This window comes from Camelus dromedarius, chromosome 29, assembly GCF_036321535.1.
Source record: "Camelus dromedarius isolate mCamDro1 chromosome 29, mCamDro1.pat, whole genome shotgun sequence".
Classification (NCBI taxonomy): domain Eukaryota; kingdom Metazoa; phylum Chordata; class Mammalia; order Artiodactyla; family Camelidae; genus Camelus; species Camelus dromedarius.
In genome coordinates, this window is record NC_087464.1 from 2,661,653 (window position 1) to 2,685,981 (window position 24,329).

Sequence of the window (24,329 nt, forward strand, 5' to 3'; positions counted from 1 at the left end):
CCTGGAGGCTCTACCCAGTGCCTATGGATGTCAACCCCAAAACCATGTACATGAAAGGTCACACCACCCTGATCCAGGCTCCAGGGCACAAGCAGTCTGTATACAAGTCACACCTCGGAGCTGCTCCAATCAAGAAGCCTGTGCCTGTGAGTTCTGCCCAAACGCCTCCACAGGGCGGGTGAGAACGCCCAGAGGAGAAGTGGTGGGGAGCCTCAATGAGCCAGGGCCGAACCCCACAGCAACCAGGACACTCGCGTGTCCAGCAGCTGCCGAGACCCACCTGGGGGGCAGTTTGGCGCCCCTGACCTTCGAAGGAAATTTCAAACACTCGGCATCCCGGTCCAAACATTTGTGCGAACGGACCAAGGGCCAGTTACCCTGCAGGCATCTTCACTTAATCCGCGTACAGGCCAGACACCGAGCTTCAGCGGAGATGGTCAGGAAGGATGTCCACATGGGTGAAGCTACCCCCTCGATACTCAACCTTGGATCCCTTCTCCGCACAGTAACTCCACAAAGGGCCTCACAGAGATCCAATGGCCCGTTCATGAGGCCCACAGAAAGTCCAATCACAGAAGACCTCTCCCGGGAAAGGAATCTTTGAACTGGGCGACATGAGGAGGTGGCTGTCCACAGCAGCCCATCCAGGACCTCAGCAAACATATGCCATGCCCACGCACTAGCAGGGCTAAAGGTCAGCACATGCCATGGGGAAGGGGACCCTCTGGGCCAGAAACGTGGCTCCCGCCTAAAGGAACACTTGAACATTGCACATCCATGGACCAAGAGGCCAAGGGGCTAAAGGCCATGTTTCTGTCAGTCATCTGGAGCCCGGCTGCCAGCGGATCTCTCCCAGGTTCCTGCAAGACACCTTTTGGGAGTCTCTTGGACGAGTCAGCAAGCCAAGACTTCAGGGGTCTGCTAGCACTGCCCATCCATATGGACCAGAAAAGCCTTCCTCCCTAGGCTTTTATGGACAGACCCTCTTCAAACAGACACATTCCTCAGACTTCCAGCACAGCAGGAGGAACAACAGGACGACAGCGTGGCTCAGGAAAACACACAAAACCACGCCAGAGTTAACCTCACCGGACCCTTCCCTTCCGGTCTCGGCCATCAGCTACTGCAGATGCTTGGAGGCAGCGCTGAGTCCTCAGCACGCCCCGTGCTTGTGCCCTGGCACCGACACGGCGGCAGTGGGTGCAGTAGGGAGCTGCAGGGCTAGCACCGCCACCCAGTCCCTCAGCCTGCTCCCGGCACTTCAGCCACCGGGAAACGCCGCATAGCCACTGGGCACTCAGCAGTCCTCACCAAGACGAAGGAAGTCCAGATCACGCATGGCACACGCCTCCACTGCTGCTCCATGGGAAAAAACACCCACACCTCTTCTCCTGGGCTCGGAGACACACTCGACCTCGGGCCACCCCCCAAACAGCATGCAGCTGCCTCAAACCAACTTATCCATGCCACCTGCTCACAGGGCCTTGGCCAATTTGGCACTCCCCCTTCGACCAGCAGCAGAGGACCTGGCCACTGTCACATCCCACAACGGCCACTCAAACAGCGACCTCCGATTCCAGCTGCCTCGACGAATGCTTGCACACGACCGACCCTCAGACGGGAGGCTGTCTAATGCTGGCGCCGTGGGGGGTGTTTGCAGCAGTGGGAACAAGGGCAAGCTGCCCCTCACGCCTAACTATGCCCTAGCCCCCGGGGGGGCAACGTGCTGGACCTCAGTTTCGATGAGAACGACGGTAGTGAGTTCTCACTCATTTTGTTCAGATTTCCAAGGAATGCATATGAGGGAGTCATCATCGATCCGAGCACGTGCTGGCATGCTGGAGAACTCAACGCGGCAGGCTGGGCGGCTCCACAGAGGAGCCGACGAGCTCGGAGACCTCCAGCAAGCCGAGCAAACCAGAGCCAGCAAGCCACTGAGAAACAGCCACCGTCCATCTTTCTTGCCCGACTTTCGGGCAGTCAGAGAAAACCCGAAAGGAGACGCCAGGACTTGGGGTGGGGGAGGGGAAGGCGTACCGTCATCCTGAGAGATCCCTGGGAAGGGTCAGCACCCTGGGGCCGACCCACTGCTTGGGGGACTTCCGGCCACCAGCAGTCACCAGAAAACGACAGGGACGTCTTGTCTTGGCTGACGGCAAGGCTGGCCTGGCCACTCCACCTGGCAAGGGGACAGAAATCACATGCACGCTTCAGAGGTGGACCCAGGTTCTCAGAGAGCAAGCTTCATGCCAATCAACCTTTATCTATGGGGAAGCCCGCAATCAATTACCCACCTTCCTCTTTCCTGGGACACCAATCAATGCGTGTCCCAGCCCACTAGGGGAGGGGACTTGGCATATGGGATTTTGATGGGTGTGTGTGTGTGAGTGTGTGCATGCCTCTGGCTGTGTGTGTGTGTGTGTGTGTGTGTGTGTGTGCCTCTGTGTGTGTGCGTCTGTATGTGTGCTTCTGTGTGCCTGCCGATGGGCGTGAGTGTGCGGCTGTATCTCGGTCTGGTTTCCTGTGTTTCCTCTTTGCCCCCATAAAGATCACAGGGCCTGAAAATGCACGCTTTGCTCTCCGTTCCACAGAAGCCTGCCCATCCAGAAAAGGACCAGAGACCTCTGCTTCCAAAGTGGCCATGTCATCTTGGCCCTCTCGGGGCCGCTGCAATAGGCCAAGGATTCCTTCTCTCCGACAGCCATTCCTTCTGCTCAGAGCCAACCGCACCAACCTACAGCAATTTCCTGGCCCTGGATGGGATATTGACGAAGTCATTCTGTCGCCAAAGGCCTCCACAGGATAGGCGTACCTGGAGGCTCTACCCAGTGCCTATGGATGTCAACCCCAAAACCATGTACATGAAAGGTCACACCACCCTGATCCAGGCTCCAGGGCACAAGCAGTCTGTATACAAGTCACACCTCGGAGCTGCTCCAATCAAGAAGCCTGTGCCTGTGAGTTCTGCCCAAACGCCTCCACAGGGCGGGTGAGAACGCCCAGAGGAGAAGTGGTGGGGAGCCTCAATGAGCCAGGGCCGAACCCCACAGCAACCAGGACACTCGCGTGTCCAGCAGCTGCCGAGACCCACCTGGGGGGCAGTTTGGCGCCCCTGACCTTCGAAGGAAAGTTCAAACACTCGGCATCCCGGTCCAAACATTTGTGCGAACGGACCAAGGGCCAGTTACCCTGCAGGCATCTTCACTTAATCCGCGTACAGGCCAGACACCGAGCTTCAGCGGAGATGGTCAGGAAGGATGTCCACATGGGTGAAGCTAACCCCTCGATACTCAACCTTGGATCCCTTCTCCGCACAGTAACTCCACAAAGGGCCTCACAGAGATCCAATGGCCCGTTCATGAGGCCCACAGAAAGTCCAATCACAGAAGACCTCTCCCGGGAAAGGAATCTTTGAACTGGGTGACATGAGGAGGTGGCTGTCCACAGCAGCCCATCCAGGACCTCAGCAAACATATGCCATGCCCACGCACTAGCAGGGCTAAAGGTCAGCACATGCCATGGGGAAGGGGACCCTCTGGGCCAGAAACGTGGCTCCCGCCTAAAGGAACACTTGAACATTGCACATTCATGGACCAAGAGGCCAAGGGGCTAAAGGCCACGTTTCTGTCAGTCATCTGGAGCCCGGCTGCCAGCGGATCTCTCCCAGGTTCCTGCAAGACACCTTTTGGGAGTCTCTTGGACGAGTCAGCAAGCCAAGACTTCAGGGGTCTGCTAGCACTGCCCATCCATATGGACCAGAAAAGCCTTCCTCCCTAGGCTTTTATGGACAGACCCTCTTCAAACAGACACATTCCTCAGACTTCCAGCACAGCAGGAGGAACAACAGGACGACAGCGTGGCTCAGGAAAACACACAAAACCACGCCAGAGTTAACCTCACCGGACCCTTCCCTTCCGGTCTCGGCCATCAGCTACCGCAGATGCTTGGAGGCAGCGCTGAGTCCTCAGCACGCCCCGTGCTTGTGCCCTGGCACCGACACGGCGGCAGTGGGTGCAGTAGGGAGCTGCAGGGCTAGCACCGCCACCCAGTCCCTCAGCCTGCTCCCGGCACTTCAGCCACCGGGAAACGCCGCATAGCCACTGGGCACTCAGCAGTCCTCACCAAGACGAAGGAAGTCCAGATCACGCATGGCACACGCCTCCACTGCTGCTCCATGGGAAAAAACACCCACACCTCTTCTTCTGGGCTCGGAGACACACTCGAACTCGGGCCACACCCCAAACAGCATGCAGCTGCCTCAAACCAACTTATCCATGCCACCTGCTCACAGGGCCTTGGCCAATTTGGCACTCCCCTTCGACCAGCAGCAGAGGACCTGGCCACTGTCACATCCCACAACGGCCACTCAAACAGCGACCTCCGATTCCAGCTGCCTCGACGAATGCTTGCACACGACTGACCCTACGACAGCTCTGTAATGTTGGCCCCGTGGGGGGTGTTGCACCAGTGTGAACAAGGGCAAGCTGGACCCCTCTCCTAACTATTCCCTAGCCCCCGGGGAGGCAACGTGCTGGACCTCAGTTTCGATGAGAATGACGGTAGTGAGTTCTCACTCATTTGGTTCAGATTTTCCAAGGAATGCATATGAGGGAGTCATCATCGATCCGAGCACGTGCTGGCATGCTGGGCAACTCAACGTGGCAGGCTGGGTGGCTCCACAGAGGAGCCAGTGAGCTCGGAGACCTCCAGCAACCCCAGCAATCCAGAGCCAGCAAGCCACTGAGCAGCAGCAACGGTCAATCCTTTCTGGCCGCCTTTCGGGCAGTCAGAGAATATCCGAAAGCCAATGCCAGCGCTGGGGGTGGGGGAGGAGAGTGCGTACCGTCATCCTGAGCGATCCACGGGAAGGTTCAGCATCCTGGCGCCGACCCACTTCTTCGGGGACTCCCGGCCACCACCAGTCACCAGAAAACGGGAAGCTCTTCTTGTCTTGGCTGACGGCAAGCCTGACCCGGCAACCCCACCTGGCAAGGGACAGAAACCACGTGCACGCTTCAGACGTGGGCCCAACTTCTCAGCGAGCATGCCCCATGCCAATCAACCTTTAGCTCGGGGAAGCCCACTATCTGCTACCCACTCCCCTTTATCCCTTCAATACCAACCGATGCGTGTCTGAACGCACGAGGGTAGGGGCCTCGGCGTACGTGAGTTTCATGCGTGTGTGTTGCATCGCGGGGGCGGGGCCTGACTGTCCATGTGAGCGTATGGCTGCGTCTCTGCGTGTTTGTGTGTCCTGTGTGCCTCCCTCAAAATCTCAGTGCCTGAGAATGCATGCTTTCCACTCAGTGGCATTGAGGCCTGCCCATCGTTGACATGACCACAGCCCTCTGCCTTCCAGAGTGGCCATGGCATCGTGGGTCTCCAGGAGCCGCCGAAATAGGCCAAGAACTCCTTCTCTCCGACAGCCATTCCTTCTGATCAGAGCCAACCGCACCCACCTACACCACACTCGGGGCCATGGATGGGATAGCCACCAAGTCACCGTGCCGCCCAAGGCCTCCACAGGATAGGGGGACCTGGAGGCAATACTCACTGCCTATGTCAACCAGGAAACCATTGACATGAAAGCTCACACCATGCTGAACCTGGCTCCAGGGCACATCCAGCCTGTATTCAACCTGTGTCTCTGTGCCACGACAATCCAGAAGCCTCGTCCTGTCAGCTATGCCTACACGTCTGCACAGGGCAGGTGAGAAAGCCCAGCGGAGAATTGGATTAGGAGCCTCCATGAGCCAGGGCCAAACCCCACGGATGCCAGGGCACTCACGTCACCACCAACGGCCGAGATCCACATCGGGCAGGATTCGGGGCCCTGACCTTCAACGCAAAGTTCGAACGCTAAGCAGCCTGGTCCAAACATGTGTCCTCACGGACCGAGGCCCAGTCGCCCCACAGGGATCCTCAGACATTATGCACACAGGGCAAACACCGAGCTTCAGGGCAGACAGTCTCAAAGGATGTCCCCTTGGATGAAGCCACACCCCACCACCCTCAACCGAGGACCTCTTCTAGGCACTGTAACCCCACCACGGGCCTCACGGAGATTCAATGCCCTGTTCCCGTGGACCACAGGACGTCCTGAAGCCCAGGAGCTCTCCTGCGAAAGGAAACCTCGAATGGGGCAAAATCAGCACGTGACGGTCCACCGCAGCCCACCCGGGATCTCAGCTAACGTGCGCCATGCCCCTGTACCAGCAGGGTTAAATCTCAACAAATGTCACGGGGAAGGGGGCCCTCTCGGCCAGATACGTGGCTCCCACCTAAAGGCACCCTTTCACCTTGCACGCTCATGCACCTGGAGGCAAAGGGGCTAGAGGGCATCTTGCCGTCAGGCATCTGGACCAAGCCTTGCACTGCCTCCCTGTGAAGTTCCCGGAAGACACCTTTCGGGAGCCTCTTGGACAAACCAGCAAGCCGACACTAGAGAGGTCTGCTGGCACCGCCCATCCACCTGGACCCCAGGAGCCTTCCTCCCTAGGCATCCATGGGCAGACCCTCAGGAAATGCCGACCGGCCTCAGGAAGCCCAGGACAGCAGCAGGAGCCAAACGAGGACAGAGTGTTCTAGCAAAGCACACAAAACCACTCCAGCCCTAACCTCACCGTACACTTCCCTTCCAGTCTACACTGTCCGCCAACCCCCATGCTTGAAGGCAGCGCTGTGTCCTCAGCAAGCTCCGTGCTTCCGCCCTTGCCACCAACACTGGGGCAGTGGGTGCAGCAGGGAGCTGCCAAGGCTAGCATGGCAACCCGATCCCTCAGCCTGCTCCCGCCACCGGCCCGTCCCCGACCCCGACCCCCAACACAACCCGACCCACAGCCACTGTGCCCGCCACAGTCCTCACCAAGACGCAGGTCAGAAACACGCAGAAACACGCCTCAACGGTGGCTCCAGTAGCCAAACACCCACACCTCTTCTCTTTGGCTCTGACACATACATCAAGTCGGCCCACGGCCCAAATACGGCCAAGCTGCCCCAAACAAACTGGCTCGTCCCACCTGCTCACGGGGCCTAGGCCAGTTCTGCACTCCCACGTCCAGGAGCAGCAGGGGAGCTGGCCCCTGCCACATCCCACCACGGCCACTCAAACTAGGACCTCTCATTCCAGCGTGCCTCAACTAATGCGTGCACACGACTGACCCTACGACAGCTCTCTAATGTTGGCACCGTGGGGGGTGTTGCACCAGTATGAACAAGGGCAAGCTGGACCCCTCTCCTAACTATTCCCTAGCCCCCGGGGAGGCAACGTGCTGGACCTCAGTTTCGATGAGAACGACGGTAGTGAGTTCTCACTCATTTTGTTCAGATTTTCCAAGGAATGCATATGAGGGAGTCATCATCGATCCGAGCACGTGCTGGCATGCTGGACAACTCAACGTGGCAGGCTGGGTGGCTCCACAGAGGAGCCAGTGAGCTCGGAGACCTCCAGCAACCCCAGCAATCCAGAGCCAGCAAGCCACTGAGCAGCAGCAACGGTCAATCCTTTCTGGCCGCCTTTCGGGCAGTCAGAGAATATCCGAAAGCCAATGCCAGCGCTGGGGGTGGGGGAGGAGAGTGCGTACCGTCATCCTGAGCGATCCACGGGAAGGTTCAGCATCCTGGCGCCGACCCACTTCTTCGGGGACTCCCGGCCACCACCAGACACCAGAAAACGGGAAGCTCTTCTTGTCTTGGCTGACGGCAAGCCTGCCCCGGCAACCCCACCTGGCAAGGGACAGAAACCACGTGCACGCTTCAGACGTGGGCCCAACTTCTCAGCGAGCATGCCCCATGCCAATCAACCTTTAGCTCGGGGAAGCCCACTATCTGCTACCCACTCCCCTTTATCCCTTCAATACCAACCGATGCGTGTCTGAACGCACGAGGGCAGGGGCCTCGGCGTACGTGAGTTTCATGCGTGTGTGTTGCGTCGCGGGGGACGGGGCCTGACTGTCCATGTGAGCGTATGGCTGTGTCTCTGCGTGTTTGTGTGTCCTGTGTGCCTCCCCCAAAATCTCAGTGCCTGAGAATGCATGCTTTCCACTCAGTGCCATGGAGGCCTGCCCATCGTTGACATGACCACAGCCCTCTGCCTTCCAGACTGGCCATGGCATCGTGGGTCTCCAGGAGCCGCCGAAATAGGCCAAGAACTCCTTCTCTCCGATAGCCATTCCTTCTGATCAGAGCCAACCGCACCCACCTACACCACACTCGGGGCCGTGGATGGGATAGCCACCAAGTCACCGTGCCGCCCAAGGCCTCCACAGGATAGGGGGACCTGGAGGCAATACTCACTGCCTATGTCAACCAGGAAACCATTGACATGAAAGCTCACACCATGCTGAACCTGGCTCCAGGGCACATCCAGCCTGTATTCAACCTGTGTCTCTGTGCCACGACAATCCAGAAGCCTCGTCCTGTCAGCTATGCCTACACGCCTGCACAGGGCAGGTGAGAAAGCCCAGCGGAGAATTGGATTAGGAGCCTCCATGAGCCAGGGCCAAACCCCACGGATGCCAGGGCACTCACGTCACCACCAACGGCCGAGATCCACATCGGGCAGGATTCGGGGCCCTGACCTTCAACGCAAAGTTCGAACGCTAAGCAGCCTGGTCCAAACATGTGTCCTCACGGACCGAGGCCCAGTCGCCCCACAGGGATCCTCAGACATTATGCACACAGGGCAAACACCGAGCTTCAGGGCAGACAGTCTCAAAGGATGTCCCCTTGGATGAAGCCACACCCCACCACCCTCAACCGAGGACCTCTTCTAGGCACTGTAACCCCACCACGGGCCTCACGGAGATTCAATGCCCTGTTCCCGTGGACCACAGGACGTCCTGAAGCCCAGGAGCTCTCCTGCGAAAGGAAACCTCGAATGGGGCAAAATCAGCACGTGACGGTCCACCGCAGCCCACCCGGGATCTCAGCTAACGTGCGCCATGCCCCTGTACCAGCAGGGTTAAATCTCAACAAATGTCACGGGGAAGGGGGCCCTCTCGGCCAGATACGTGGCTCCCACCTAAAGGCACCCTTTCACCTTGCACGCTCATGCACCTGGAGGCAAAGGGGCTAGAGGGCATCTTGCCGTCAGGCATCTGGACCAAGCCTTGCACTGCCTCCCTGTGAAGTTCCCGGAAGACACCTTTCGGGAGCCTCTTGGACAAACCAGCAAGCCGACACTAGAGAGGTCTGCTGGCACCGCCCATCCACCTGGACCCCAGGAGCCTTCCTCCCTAGGCATCCATGGGCAGACCCTCAGGAAATGCCGACCGGCCTCAGGAAGCCCAGGACAGCAGCAGGAGCCAAACGAGGACAGAGTGTTCTAGCAAAGCACACAAAACCACTCCAGCCCTAACCTCACCGTACACTTCCCTTCCAGTCTACACTGTCCGCCAACCCCCATGCTTGAAGGCAGCGCTGTGTCCTCAGCAAGCTCCGTGCTTCCGCCCTTGCCACCAACACTGGGGCAGTGGGTGCAGCAGGGAGCTGCCAAGGCTAGCATGGCAACCCGATCCCTCAGCCTGCTCCCGCCACCGGCCCGTCCCCGACCCCGACCCCCACCCCTACCCGACCCACAACCACTGTGCCCGCCACAGTCCTCACCAAGACGCAGGTCAGAAACACGCAGAAACACGCCTCAACGGTGGCTCCAGTAGCCAAACACCCACACCTCTTCTCTTTGGCTCTGACACATACATCAAGTCGGCCCATGGCCCAAATACGGCCAAGCTGCCCCAAACAAACTGGCTCGTCCCACCTGCTCACGGGGCCTAGGCCAGTTCTGCACTCCCACGTCCAGGAGCAGCAGGGGAGCTGGCCCCTGCCACATCCCACCACGGCCACTCAAACTAGGACCTCTCATTCCAGCGTGCCTCAACTAATGCGTGCACACGACTGACCCTACGACAGCTCTCTAATGTTGGCACCGTGGGGGGTGTTGCACCAGTGTGAACAAGGGCAAGCTGGACCCCTCTCCTAACTATTCCCTAGCCCCCGGGGAGGCAACGTGCTGGACCTCAGTTTCGATGAGAACGACGGTAGTGAGTTCTCACTCATTTTGTTCAGATTTTCCAAGGAATGCATATGAGGGAGTCATCATCGATCCGAGCACGTGCTGGCATGCTGGACAACTCAACGTGGCAGGCTGGGTGGCTCCACAGAGGAGCCAGTGAGCTCGGAGACCTCCAGCAACCCCAGCAATCCAGAGCCAGCAAGCCACTGAGCAGCAGCAACGGTCAATCCTTTCTGGCCGCCTTTCGGGCAGTCAGAGAATATCCGAAAGCCAATGCCAGCGCTGGGGGTGGGGGAGGAGAGTGCGTACCGTCATCCTGAGCGATCCACGGGAAGGTTCAGCATCCTGGCGCCGACCCACTTCTTCGGGGACTCCCGGCCACCACCAGACACCAGAAAACGGGAAGCTCTTCTTGTCTTGGCTGACGGCAAGCCTGCCCCGGCAACCCCACCTGGCAAGGGACAGAAACCACGTGCACGCTTCAGACGTGGGCCCAACTTCTCAGCGAGCATGCCCCATGCCAATCAACCTTTAGCTCGGGGAAGCCCACTATCTGCTACCCACTCCCCTTTATCCCTTCAATACCAACCGATGCGTGTCTGAACGCACGAGGGTAGGGGCCTCGGCGTACGTGAGTTTCATGCGTGTGTGTTGCGTCGCGGGGGACGGGGCCTGACTGTCCATGTGAGCGTATGGCTGCGTCTCTGCGTGTTTGTGTGTCCTGTGTGCCTCCCCCAAAATCTCAGTGCCTGAGAATGCATGCTTTCCACTCAGTGCCATGGAGGCCTGCCCATCGTTGACATGACCACAGCCCTCTGCCTTCCAGACTGGCCATGGCATCGTGGGTCTCCAGGAGCCGCCGAAATAGGCCAAGAACTCCTTCTCTCCGACAGCCATTCCTTCTGATCAGAGCCAACCGCACCCACCTACACCACACTCGGGGCCGTGGATGGGATAGCCACCAAGTCACCGTGCCGCCCAAGGCCTCCACAGGATAGGGGGACCTGGAGGCAATACTCACTGCCTATGTCAACCAGGAAACCATTGACATGAAAGCTCACACCATGCTGAACCTGGCTCCAGGGCACATCCAGCCTGTATTCAACCTGTGTCTCTGTGCCACGACAATCCAGAAGCCTCGTCCTGTCAGCTATGCCTACACGCCTGCACAGGGCAGGTGAGAAAGCCCAGCGGAGAATTGGATTAGGAGCCTCCATGAGCCAGGGCCAAACCCCACGGATGCCAGGGCACTCACGTCACCACCAACGGCCGAGATCCACATCGGGCAGGATTCGGGGCCCTGACCTTCAACTCAAAGTTCGAACGCTAAGCAGCCTGGTCCAAACATGTGTCCTCACGGACCGAGGCCCAGTCGCCCCACAGGGATCCTCAGACATTATGCACACAGGGCAAACACCGAGCTTCAGGGCAGACAGTCTCAAAGGATGTCCCCTTGGATGAAGCCACACCCCACCACCCTCAACCGAGGACCTCTTCTAGGCACTGTAACCCCACCACGGGCCTCACGGAGATTCAATGCCCTGTTCCCGTGGACCACAGGACGTCCTGAAGCCCAGGAGCTCTCCTGCGAAAGGAAACCTCGAATGGGGCAAAATCAGCACGTGACGGTCCACCGCAGCCCACCCGGGATCTCAGCTAACGTGCGCCATGCCCCTGTACCAGCAGGGTTAAATCTCAACAAATGTCACGGGGAAGGGGGCCCTCTCGGCCAGATACGTGGCTCCCACCTAAAGGCACCCTTTCACCTTGCACGCTCATGCACCTGGAGGCAAAGGAGCTAGAGGGCATCTTGCCGTCAGGCATCTGGACCAAGCCTTGCACTGCCTCCCTGTGAAGTTCCCGGAAGACACCTTTCGGGAGCCTCTTGGACAAACCAGCAAGCCGACACTAGAGAGGTCTGCTGGCACCGCCCATCCACCTGGACCCCAGGAGCCTTCCTCCCTAGGCATCCATGGGCAGCCCCTCAGGAAATGCCGACCGGCCTCAGGAAGCCCAGGACAGCAGCAGGAGCCAAACGAGGACAGAGTGTTCTAGCAAAGCACACAAAACCACTCCAGCCCTAACCTCACCGTACACTTCCCTTCCAGTCTACACTGTCCGCCAACCCCCATGCTTGAAGGCAGCGCTGTGTCCTCAGCAAGCTCCGTGCTTCCGCCCTTGCCACCAACACTGGGGCAGTGGGTGCAGCAGGGGGCTGCCAAGGCTAGCATGGCAACCCGATCCCTCAGCCTGCTCCCGCCACCGGCCCGTCCCCGACCCCGACCCCCACCCCGACCCGACCCACAACCACTGTGCCCGCCACAGTCCTCACCAAGACGCAGGTCAGAAACACGCAGAAACACGCCTCAACGGTGGCTCCAGTAGCCAAACACCCACACCTCTTCTCTTTGGCTCTGACACATACATCAAGTCGGCCCACGGCCCAAATACGGCCAAGCTGCCCACAAACTGGCTCGTCCCACCTGCTCACGGGGCCTAGGCCAGTTCTGCACTCCCACGTCCAGGAGCAGCAGCGGAGCTGGCCCCTGCCACATCCCACCACGGCCACTCAAACTAGGACCTCTCATTCCAGCGTGCCTCAACTAATGCGTGCACACGACTGACCCTACGACAGCTCTCTAATGTTGGCACCGTGGGGGGTGTTGCACCAGTGTGAACAAGGGCAAGCTGGACCCCTCTCCTAACTATTCCCTAGCCCCCGGGGAGGCAACGTGCTGGACCTCAGTTTCGATGAGAACGACGGTAGTGAGTTCTCACTCATTTTGTTCAGATTTTCCAAGGAATGCATATGAGGGAGTCATCATCGATCCGAGCACGTGCTGGCATGCTGGACAACTCAACGTGGCAGGCTGGGTGGCTCCACAGAGGAGCCAGTGAGCTCGGAGACCTCCAGCAACCCCAGCAATCCAGAGCCAGCAAGCCACTGAGCAGCAGCAACGGTCAATCCTTTCTGGCCGCCTTTCGGGCAGTCAGAGAATATCCGAAAGCCAATGCCAGCGCTGGGGGTGGGGGAGGAGAGTGCGTACCGTCATCCTGAGCGATCCACGGGAAGGTTCAGCATCCTGGCGCCGACCCACTTCTTCGGGGACTCCCGGCCACCACCAGACACCAGAAAACGGGAAGCTCTTCTTGTCTTGGCTGACGGCAAGCCTGTCCCGGCAACCCCACCTGGCAAGGGACAAAAACCACGTGCACGCTTCAGACGTGGGCCCAACTTCTCAGCGAGCATGCCCCATGCCAATCAACCTTTAGCTCGGGGAAGCCCACTATCTGCTACCCACTCCCCTTTATCCCTTCAATACCAACCGATGCGTGTCTGAACGCACGAGGGCAGGGGCCTCGGCGTACGTGAGTTTCATGCGTGTGTGTTGCGTCGCGGGGGGTGGGGCCTGACTGTAAATGTGAGCGCATGGCTGCGTCTCTGCGTGTTTGTGTGTCCTGTGTGCCTCCCCCAAAATCTCAGTGCCTGAGAATGCATGCTTTCCACTCAGTGCCATGGAGGCCTGCCCATCGTTGACATGACCACAGCCCTCTGCCTTCCAGACTGGCCATGGCATCGTGGGTCTCCAGGAGCCGCCGAAATAGGCCAAGAACTCCTTCTCTCCGGCAGCCATTCCTTCTGATCAGAGCCAACCGCACCCACCTACACCACACTCGGGGCCGTGGATGGGATAGCCACCAAGTCACCGTGCCGCCCAAGGCCTCCACAGGATAGGGGGACCTGGAGGCAATACTCACTGCCTATGTCAACCAGGAAACCATTGACATGAAAGCTCACACCATGCTGAACCTGGCTCCAGGGCACATCCAGCCTGTATTCAACCTGTGTCTCTGTGCCACGACAATCCAGAAGCCTCGTCCTGTCAGCTATGCCTACACGCCTGCACAGGGCAGGTGAGAAAGCCCAGCGGAGAATTGGATTAGGAGCCCCCATGAGCCAGGGCCAAACCCCACGGATGCCAGGGCACTCACGTCACCACCAACGGCCGAGATCCACATCGGGCAGGATTCGGGGCCCTGACCTTCAACGCAAAGTTCGAACGCTAAGCAGCCTGGTCCAAACATGTGTCCTCACGGACCGAGGCCCAGTCGCCCCACAGGGATCCTCAGACATTATGCACACAGGGCAAACACCGAGCTTCAGGGCAGACAGTCTCAAAGGATGTCCCCTTGGATGAAGCCACACCCCACCACCCTCAACCGAGGACCTCTTCTAGGCACTGTAACCCCACCACGGGCCTCACGGAGATTCAATGCCCTGTTCCCGTGGACCACAGGACGTCCTGAAGCCCAGGAGCTCTCCTGCGAAAGGAAACCTCGAATGGGGCAAAATCAGCACGTGACGGTCCACCGCAGCCCACCCGGGATCTCAGCTAACGTGCGCCATGCCCCTGTACCAGCAGGGTTAAATCTCAACAAATGTCACGGGGAAGGGGGCCCTCTCGGCCAGATACGTGGCTCCCACCTAAAGGCACCCTTTCACCTTGCACGCTCATGCACCTGGAGGCAAAGGGGCTAGAGGGCATCTTGCCGTCAGGCATCTGGACCAAGCCTTGCACTGCCTCCCTGTGAAGTTCCCGGAAGACACCTTTCGGGAGCCTCTTGGACAAACCAGCAAGCCGACACTAGAGAGGTCTGCTGGCACCGCCCATCCACCTGGACCCCAGGAGCCTTCCTCCCTAGGCATCCATGGGCAGCCCCTCAGGAAATGCCGACCGGCCTCAGGAAGCCCAGGACAGCAGCAGGAGCCAAACGAGGACAGAGTGTTCTAGCAAAGCACACAAAACTACTCCAGCCCTAACCTCACCGTACACTTCCCTTCCAGTCTACACTGTCCGCCAACCCCCATGCTTGAAGGCAGCGCTGTGTCCTCAGCAAGCTCTGTGCTTCCGCCCTTGCCACCAACACTGGGGCAGTGGGTGCAGCAGGGAGCTGCCAAGGCTAGCATGGCAACCCGATCCCTCAGCCTGCTCCCGCCACCGGCCCGTCCCCGACCCCGACCCCCACCCCGACCCGACCCACAACCACTGTGCCCGCCACAGTCCTCACCAAGACGCAGGTCAGAAACACGCAGAAACACGCCTCAACGGTGGCTCCAGTAGCCAAACACCCACACCTCTTCTCTTTGGCTCTGACACATACATCAAGTCGGCCCACGGCCCAAATACGGCCAAGCTGCCCCAAACAAACTGGCTCGTCCCACCTGCTCACGGGGCCTAGGCCAGTTCTGCACTCCCACGTCCAGGAGCAGCAGGGGAGCTGTCCCCTGCCACATCCCACCACGGCCACTCAAACTAGGACCTCTCATTCCAGCGTGCCTCAACTAATGCGTGCACACGACTGACCCTACGACAGCTCTCTAATGTTGGCACCGTGGGGGGTGTTGCACCAGTGTGAACAAGGGCAAGCTGGACCCCTCTCCTAACTATTCCCTAGCCCCCGGGGGGGCAACGTGCTGGACCTCAGTTTCGATGAGAACGACGGTAGTGAGTTCTCACTCATTTTGTTCAGATTTTCCAAGGAATGCATATGAGGGAGTCATCATCGATCCGAGCACGTGCTGGCATGCTGGACAACTCAACGTGGCAGGCTGGGTGGCTCCACAGAGGAGCCAGTGAGCTCGGAGACCTCCAGCAACCCCAGCAATCCAGAGCCAGCAAGCCACTGAGCAGCAGCAACGGTCAATCCTTTCTGGCCGCCTTTCGGGCAGTCAGAGAATATCCGAAAGCCAATGCCAGCGCTGGGGGTGGGGGAGGAGAGTGCGTACCGTCATCCTGAGCGATCCACGGGAAGGTTCAGCATCCTGGCGCCGACCCACTTCTTCGGGGACTCCCGGCCACCACCAGTCACCAGAAAACGGGAAGCTCTTCTTGTCTTGGCTGACGGCAAGCCTGCCCCGGCAACCCCACCTGGCAAGGGGACAGAAACCACGTGCACGCTTCAGACGTGGGCCCAACTTCTCAGCGAGCATGCCCCATGCCAATCAACCTTTAGCTCGGGGAAGCCCACTATCTGCTACCCACTCCCCTTTATCCCTTCAATACCAACCGATGCGTGTCTGAACGCACGAGGGTAGGGGCCTCGGCGTACGTGAGTTTCATGCGTGTGTGTTGCGTCGCGGGGGGCGGGGCCTGACTGTAAATGTGAGCGTATGGCTGCGTCTCTGCGTGTTTGTGTGTCCTGTGTGCCTCCCCCAAAATCTCAGTGCCTGAGAATGCATGCTTTCCACTCAGTGCCATGGAGGCCTGCCCATCGTTGACATGACCACAGCCCTCTGCCTTCCAGAGTGGCCATGGCATCGTGGGTCTCCAGGAGCCGCCGAAATAGGCCAAGAACTCCTTCTCTCCGACAGCCATTCCTTCTGATCAGAGCCAACCGCACCCACCTACACCACACTCGGGGCCGTGGATGGGATAGCCACCAAGTCACCGTGCCGCCCAAGGCCTCCACAGGATAGGGGGACCTGGAGGCAATACTCACTGCCTATGTCAACCAGGAAACCATTGACATGAAAGCTCACACCATGCTGAACCTGGCTCCAGGGCACATCCAGCCTGTATTCAACCTGTGTCTCTGTGCCACGACAATCCAGAAGCCTCGTCCTGTCAGCTATGCCTACACGCCTGCACAGGGCAGGTGAGAAAGCCCAGCGGAGAATTGGATTAGGAGCCTCCATGAGCCAGGGCCAAACCCCACGGATGCCAGGGCACTCACGTCACCACCAACGGCCGAGATCCACATCGGGCAGGATTCGGGGCCCTGACCTTCAACGCAAAGTTCGAACGCTAAGCAGCCTGGTCCAAACATGTGTCCTCACGGACCGAGGCCCAGTCGCCCCACAGGGATCCTCAGACATTATGCACACAGGGCAAACACCGAGCTTCAGGGCAGACAGTCTCAAAGGATGTCCCCTTGGATGAAGCCACACCCCACCACCCTCAACCGAGGACCTCTTCTAGGCACTGTAACCCCACCACGGGCCTCACGGAGATTCAATGCCCTGTTCCCGTGGACCACAGGACGTCCTGAAGCCCAGGAGCTCTCCTGCGAAAGGAAACCTCGAATGGGGCAAAATCAGCACGTGACGGTCCACCGCAGCCCACCCGGGATCTCAGCTAACGTGCGCCATGCCCCTGTACCAGCAGGGTTAAATCTCAACAAATGTCACGGGGAAGGGGGCCCTCTCGGCCAGATACGTGGCTCCCACCTAAAGGCACCCTTTCACCTTGCACGCTCATGCACCTGGAGGCAAAGGGGCTAGAGGGCATCTTGCCGTCAGGCATCTGGACCAAGCCTTGCACTGCCTCCCTGTGAAGTTCCCGGAAGACACCTTTCGGGAGCCTCTTGGACAAACCAGCAAGCCGACACTAGAGAGGTCTGCTGGCACCGACCATCCACCTGGACCCCAGGAGCCTTCCTCCCTAGGCATCCATGGGCAGCCCCTCAGGAAATGCCGACCGGCCTCAGGAAGCCCAGGACAGCAGCAGGAGCCAAACGAGGACAGAGTGTTCTAGCAAAGCACACAAAACCACTCCAGCCCTAACCTCACCGTACACTTCCCTTCCAGTCTACACTGTCCGCCAACCCCCATGCTTGAAGGCAGCGCTGTGTCCTCAGCAAGCTCCGTGCTTCCGCCCTTGCCACCAACACTGGGGCAGTGGGTGCAGCAGGGAGCTGCCAAGGCTAGCATGGCAACCCGATCCCTCAGCCTGCTCCCGCCACCGGCCCGTCCCCGACCCCGACCCCCACCCCGACCCGACCCACAACCACTGTGCCCGCCACAGTCCTCACCAAGACGCAGGTCAGAAACACGCAGAAACACGCCTCAACGGTGGCTCCAGTAGCCAAACACCCACACCTCTTCTCTTTGGCTCTGACACATACATCAAGTCGGCCCACGGCCCAAATACGGCCAAGCTGCCCCAAACAAACTGGCTCGTCCCACCTGCTCACGGGGCCTAGGCCAGTTCTGCACTCCCACGTCCAGGAGCAGCAGGGGAGCTGTCCCCTGCCACATCCCACCACGGCCACTCAAACTAGGACCTCTCATTCCAGCGTGCCTCAACTAATGCGTGCACACGACTGACCCTACGACAGCTCTCTAATGTTGGCACCGTGGGGGGTGTTGCACCAGTGTGAACAAGGGCAAGCTGGACCCCTCTCCTAACTATTCCCTAGCCCCCGGGGAGGCAACGTGCTGGACCTCAGTTTCGATGAGAACGACGGTAGTGAGTTCTCACTCATTTTGTTCAGATTTTCCAAGGAATGCATATGAGGGAGTCATCATCGATCCGAGCACGTGCTGGCATGCTGGACAACTCAACGTGGCAGGCTGGGTGGCTCCACAGAGGAGCCAGTGAGCTCGGAGACCTCCAGCAACCCCAGCAATCCAGAGCCAGCAAGCCACTGAGCAGCAGCAACGGTCAATCCTTTCTGGCCGCCTTTCGGGCAGTCAGAGAATATCCGAAAGCCAATGCCAGCGCTGGGGGTGGGGGAGGAGAGTGCGTACCGTCATCCTGAGCGATCCACGGGAAGGTTCAGCATCCTGGCGCCGACCCACTTCTTCGGGGACTCCCGGCCACCACCAGTCACCAGAAAACGGGAAGCTCTTCTTGTCTTGGCTGACGGCAAGCCTGCCCCGGCAACCCCACCTGGCAAGGGGACAGAAACCACGTGCACGCTTCAGACGTGGGCCCAACTTCTCAGCGAGCATGCCCCATGCCAATCAACCTTTAGCTCGGGGAAGCCCACTATCTGCTACCCACTCCCCTTTATCCCTTTAATACCAACCGATGCGTGTCTGAACGCACGAGGGTAGGGGCCTCGGCGTACGTGAGTTTCATGCGTGTGTGTTGCGTCGCGGGGGGCGGGGCCTGACTGTAAATGTGAGCGTATGGCTGCGTCTCTGCGTGTTTGTGTGTCCTGTGTGCCTCCCCCAAAATCTCAGTGCCTGAGAATGCATGCTTTCCACTCAGTGCCATGGAGGCCTGCCCATCGTTGACATGACCACAGCCCTCTGCCTTCCAGAGTGGCCATGGCATCGTGGGTCTCCAGGAGCCGCCGAAATAGGCCAAGAACTCCTTCTCTCCGACAGCCATTCCTTCTGATCAGAGCCAACCGCACCCACCTACACCACACTCGGGGCCGTGGATGGGATAGCCACCAAGTCACCGTGCCGCCCAAGGCCTCCACAGGATAGGGGGACCTGGAGGCAATACTCACTGCCTATGTCAACCAGGAAACCATTGACATGAAAGCTCACACCATGCTGAACCTGGCTCCAGGGCACATCCAGCCTGTATTCAACCTGTGTCTCTGTGCCACGACAATCCAGAAGCCTCGTCCTGTCAGCTATGCCTACACGCCTGCACAGGGCAGGTGAGAAAGCCCAGCGGAGAATTGGATTAGGAGCCTCCATGAGCCAGGGCCAAACCCCACGGATGCCAGGGCACTCACGTCACCACCAACGGCCGAGATCCACATCGGGCAGGATTCGGGGCCCTGACCTTCAACGCAAAGTTCGAACGCTAAGCAGCCTGGTCCAAACATGTGTCCTCACGGACCGAGGCCCAGTCGCCCCACAGGGATCCTCAGACATTATGCACACAGGGCAAACACCGAGCTTCAGGGCAGACAGTCTCAAAGGATGTCCCCTTGGATGAAGCCACACCCCACCACCCTCAACCGAGGACCTCTTCTAGGCACTGTAACCCCACCACGGGCCTCACGGAGATTCAATGCCCTGTTCCCGTGGACCACAGGACGTCCTGAAGCCCAGGAGCTCTCCTGCGAAAGGAAACCTCGAATGGGGCAAAATCAGCACGTGACGGTCCACCGCAGCCCACCCGGGATCTCAGCTAACGTGCGCCATGCCCCTGTACCAGCAGGGTTAAATCTCAACAAATGTCACGGGGAAGGGGGCCCTCTCGGCCAGATACGTGGCTCCCACCTAAAGGCACCCTTTCACCTTGCACGCTCATGCACCTGGAGGCAAAGGGGCTAGAGGGCATCTTGCCGTCAGGCATCTGGACCAAGCCTTGCACTGCCTCCCTGTGAAGTTCCCGGAAGACACCTTTCGGGAGCCTCTTGGACAAACCAGCAAGCCGACACTAGAGAGGTCTGCTGGCACCGCCCATCCACCTGGACCCCAGGAGCCTTCCTCCCTAGGCATCCATGGGCAGCCCCTCAGGAAATGCCGACCGGCCTCAGGAAGCCCAGGACAGCAGCAGGAGCCAAACGAGGACAGAGTGTTCTAGCAAAGCACACAAAACCACTCCAGCCCTAACCTCACCGTACACTTCCCTTCCAGTCTACACTGTCCGCCAACCCCCATGCTTGAAGGCAGCGCTGTGTCCTCAGCAAGCTCCGTGCTTCCGCCCTTGCCACCAACACTGGGGCAGTGGGTGCAGCAGGGAGCTGCCAAGGCTAGCATGGCAACCCGATCCCTCAGCCTGCTCCCGCCACCGGCCCGTCCCCGACCCCGACCCCCACCCCGACCCGACCCACAACCACTGTGCCCGCCACAGTCCTCACCAAGACGCAGGTCAGAAACACGCAGAAACACGCCTCAACGGTGGCTCCAGTAGCCAAACACCCACACCTCTTCTCTTTGGCTCTGACACATACATCAAGTCGGCCCACGGCCCAAATACGGCCAAGCTGCCCCAAACAAACTGACTCGTCCCACCTGCTCACGGGGCCTAGGCCAGTTCTGCACTCCCACGTCCAGGAGCAGCAGGGGAGCTGTCCCCTGCCACATCCCACCTCGGCCACTCAAACTAGGACCTCTCATTCCAGCGTGCCTCAACTAAAGCGTGCACACGACTGACCCTACGACAGCTCTCTAATGTTGGCACCGTGGGGGGTGTTGCACCAGTGTGAACAAGGGCAAGCTGGACCCCTCTCCTAACTATTCCCTAGCCCCCGGGGAGGCAACGTGCTGGACCTCAGTTTCGATGAGAACGACGGTAGTGAGTTCTCACTCATTTTGTTCAGATTTTCCAAGGAATGCATATGAGGGAGTCATCATCGATCCGAGCACGTGCTGGCATGCTGGACAACTCAACGTGGCAGGCTGGGTGGCTCCACAGAGGAGCCAGTGAGCTCGGAGACCTCCAGCAACCCCAGCAATCCAGAGCCAGCAAGCCACTGAGCAGAAGCAACGGTCAATCCTTTCTGGCTGCCTTTCGGGCAGTCAGAGAATATCCGAAAGCCAATGCCAGCGCTGGGGGTGGGGGAGGAGAGTGCGTACCGTCATCCTGAGCGATCCACGGGAAGGTTCAGCATCCTGGCGCCGACCCACTTCTTCGGGGACTCCCGGCCACCACCAGTCACCAGAAAACGGGAAGCTCTTCTTGTCTTGGCTGACGGCAAGCCTGCCCCGGCAACCCCACCTGGCAAGGGGACAGAAACCACGTGCACGCTTCAGACGTGGGCCCAAATTCTCAGCGAGCATGCCCCATGCCAATCAACCTTTAGCTCGGGGAAGCCCACTATCTGCTACCCACTCCCCTTTATCCCTTTAATACCAACCGATGCGTGTCTGAACGCACGAGGGTAGGGGCCTCGGCGTACGTGAGTTTCATGCGTGTGTGTTGCGTCGCGGGGGGCGGGGCCTGACTGTAAATGTGAGCGTATGGCTGCGTCTCTGCGTGTTTGTGTGTCCTGTGTGCCTCCCCCAAAATCTCAGTGCCTGAGAATGCATGCTTTCCACTCAGTGCCATGGAGGCCTGCCCATCGTTGACATGACCACAGCCCTCTGCCTTCCAGAGTGGCCACGGCATCGTGGGTCTCCAGGAGCCGCCGAAATAGGCCAAGAACTCCTTCTCTCCGACAGCCATTCCTTCTGATCAGAGCCAACCGCACCCACCTACACCACACTCGGGGCCGTGGATGGGATAGCCACCAAGTCACCGTGCCGCCCAAGGCCTCCACAGGATAGGGGGACCTGGAGGCAATACTCACTGCCTATGTCAACCAGGAAACCATTGACATGAAAGCTCACACCATGCTGAACCTGGCTCCAGGGCACATCCAGCCTGTATTCAACCTGTGTCTCTGTGCCACGACAATCCAGAAGCCTCGTCCTGTCAGCTATGCCTACACGCCTGCACAGGGCAGGTGAGAAAGCCCAGCGGAGAATTGGATTAGGAGCCTCCATGAGCCAGGGCCAAACCCCACGGATGCCAGGGCACTCACGTCACCACCAACGGCCGAGATCCACATCGGGCAGGATTCGGGGCCCTGACCTTCAACGCAAAGTTCGAACGCTAAGCAGCCTGGTCCAAACATGTGTCCTCACGGACCGAGGCCCAGTCGCCCCACAGGGATCCTCAGACATTATGCACACAGGGCAAACACCGAGCTTCAGGGCAGACAGTCTCAAAGGATGTCCCCTTGGATGAAGCCACACCCCACCACCCTCAACCGAGGACCTCTTCTAGGCACTGTAACCCCACCACGGGCCTCACGGAGATTCAATGCCCTGTTCCCGTGGACCACAGGACGTCCTGAAGCCCAGGAGCTCTCCTGCGAAAGGAAACCTCGAATGGGGCAAAATCAGCACGTGACGGTCCACCGCAGCCCACCCGGGATCTCAGCTAACGTGCGCCATGCCCCTGTACCAGCAGGGTTAAATCTCAACAAATGTCACGGGGAAGGGGGCCCTCTCGGCCAGATACGTGGCTCCCACCTAAAGGCACCCTTTCACCTTGCACGCTCATGCACCTGGAGGCAAAGGGGCTAGAGGGCATCTTGCCGTCAGGCATCTGGACCAAGCCTTGCACTGCCTCCCTGTGAAGTTCCCGGAAGACACCTTTCGGGAGCCTCTTGGACAAACCAGCAAGCCGACACTAGAGAGGTCTGCTGGCACCGCCCATCCACCTGGACCCCAGGAGCCTTCCTCCCTAGGCATCCATGGGCAGCCCCTCAGGAAATGCCGACCGGCCTCAGGAAGCCCAGGACAGCAGCAGGAGCCAAACGAGGACAGAGTGTTCTAGCAAAGCACACAAAACCACTCCAGCCCTAACCTCACCGTACACTTCCCTTCCAGTCTACACTGTCCGCCAACCCCCATGCTTGAAGGCAGCGCTGTGTCCTCAGCAAGCTCCGTGCTTCCGCACTTGCCACCAACACTGGGGCAGTGGGTGCAGCAGGGGGCTGCCAAGGCTAGCATGGCAACCCGATCCCTCAGCCTGCTCCCGCCACCGGCCCATCCCCGACCCCGACCCCCACCCCGACCCGACCCACAACCACTGTGCCCGCCACAGTCCTCACCAAGACGCAGGTCAGAAACACGCAGAAACACGCCTCAACGGTGGCTCCAGTAGCCAAACACCCACACCTCTTCTCTTTGGCTCTGACACATACATCAAGTCGGCCCACGGCCCAAATACGGCCAAGCTGCCCCAAACAAACTGGCTCGTCCCACCTGCTCACGGGGCCTAGGCCAGTTCTGCACTCCCACGTCCAGGAGCAGCAGGGGAGCTGTCCCCTGCCACATCCCACCACGGCCACTCAAACTAGGACCTCTCATTCCAGCGTGCCTCAACTAATGCGTGCACACGACTGACCCTACGACAGCTCTCTAATGTTGGCACCGTGGGGGGTGTTGCACCAGTGTGAACAAGGGCAAGCTGGACCCCTCTCCTAACTATTCCCTAGCCCCCGGGGAGGCAACGTGCTGGACCTCAGTTTCGATGAGAACGACGGTAGTGAGTTCTCACTCATTTTGTTCAGATTTTCCAAGGAATGCATATGAGGGAGTCATCATCGATCCGAGCACGTGCTGGCATGCTGGACAACTCAACGTGGCAGGCTGGGTGGCTCCACAGAGGAGCCAGTGAGCTCGGAGACCTCCAGCAACCCCAGCAATCCAGAGCCAGCAAGCCACTGAGCAGCAGCAACGGTCAATCCTTTCTGGCCGCCTTTCGGGCAGTCAGAGAATATCCGAAAGCCAATGCCAGTGCTGGGGGTGGGGGAGGAGAGTGCGTACCGTCATCCTGAGCGATCCACGGGAAGGTTCAGCATCCTGGCGCCGACCCACTTCTTCGGGGACTCCCGGCCACCACCAGTCACCAGAAAACGGGAAGCTCTTCTTGTCTTGGCTGACGGCAAGCCTGCCCCGGCAACCCCACCTGGCAAGGGGACAGAAACCACGTGCACGCTTCAGACGTGGGCCCAACTTCTCAGCGAGCATGCCCCATGCCAATCAACCTTTAGCTCGGGGAAGCCCACTATCTGCTACCCACTCCCCTTTATCCCTTCAATACCAACCGATGCGTGTCTGAACGCA

General features: G+C 59.3%; 9 non-coding genes across 9 annotated transcripts; all 9 read right to left on the minus strand.

Annotated features, from left to right (window-relative positions):
* Positions 1-1,728: 1,728 nt before the first annotated feature.
* On the minus strand, positions 1,729-1,821 carry LOC135319600 (small nucleolar RNA SNORD116). The gene has a single exon (XR_010378400.1). It is a non-coding gene; the product is annotated as a small nucleolar RNA SNORD116 (small nucleolar RNA).
* Positions 1,822-4,533: 2,712 nt separating this feature from the next.
* On the minus strand, positions 4,534-4,627 carry LOC135319627 (small nucleolar RNA SNORD116). The gene has a single exon (XR_010378427.1). It is a non-coding gene; the product is annotated as a small nucleolar RNA SNORD116 (small nucleolar RNA).
* A 2,646-nt stretch (positions 4,628-7,273) lies between these two features.
* LOC135319601 (small nucleolar RNA SNORD116) lies at positions 7,274-7,367 on the minus strand. Its single transcript, XR_010378401.1, has one exon. It is a non-coding gene; the product is annotated as a small nucleolar RNA SNORD116 (small nucleolar RNA).
* Positions 7,368-10,014: 2,647 nt separating this feature from the next.
* LOC135319602 (small nucleolar RNA SNORD116) lies at positions 10,015-10,108 on the minus strand. The gene has a single exon (XR_010378402.1). It is a non-coding gene; the product is annotated as a small nucleolar RNA SNORD116 (small nucleolar RNA).
* A 2,644-nt stretch (positions 10,109-12,752) lies between these two features.
* Positions 12,753-12,846, minus strand: LOC135319603 (small nucleolar RNA SNORD116). The gene has a single exon (XR_010378403.1). It is a non-coding gene; the product is annotated as a small nucleolar RNA SNORD116 (small nucleolar RNA).
* Positions 12,847-15,493: 2,647 nt separating this feature from the next.
* Positions 15,494-15,587, minus strand: LOC135319604 (small nucleolar RNA SNORD116). The gene has a single exon (XR_010378404.1). It is a non-coding gene; the product is annotated as a small nucleolar RNA SNORD116 (small nucleolar RNA).
* Positions 15,588-18,235: 2,648 nt separating this feature from the next.
* Positions 18,236-18,329, minus strand: LOC135319605 (small nucleolar RNA SNORD116). The gene has a single exon (XR_010378405.1). It is a non-coding gene; the product is annotated as a small nucleolar RNA SNORD116 (small nucleolar RNA).
* Positions 18,330-20,977: 2,648 nt separating this feature from the next.
* On the minus strand, positions 20,978-21,071 carry LOC135319606 (small nucleolar RNA SNORD116). Its single transcript, XR_010378406.1, has one exon. It is a non-coding gene; the product is annotated as a small nucleolar RNA SNORD116 (small nucleolar RNA).
* Positions 21,072-23,719: 2,648 nt separating this feature from the next.
* LOC135319607 (small nucleolar RNA SNORD116) lies at positions 23,720-23,813 on the minus strand. Its single transcript, XR_010378407.1, has one exon. It is a non-coding gene; the product is annotated as a small nucleolar RNA SNORD116 (small nucleolar RNA).
* Between the last annotated feature and the right edge of the window lie 516 nt (positions 23,814-24,329).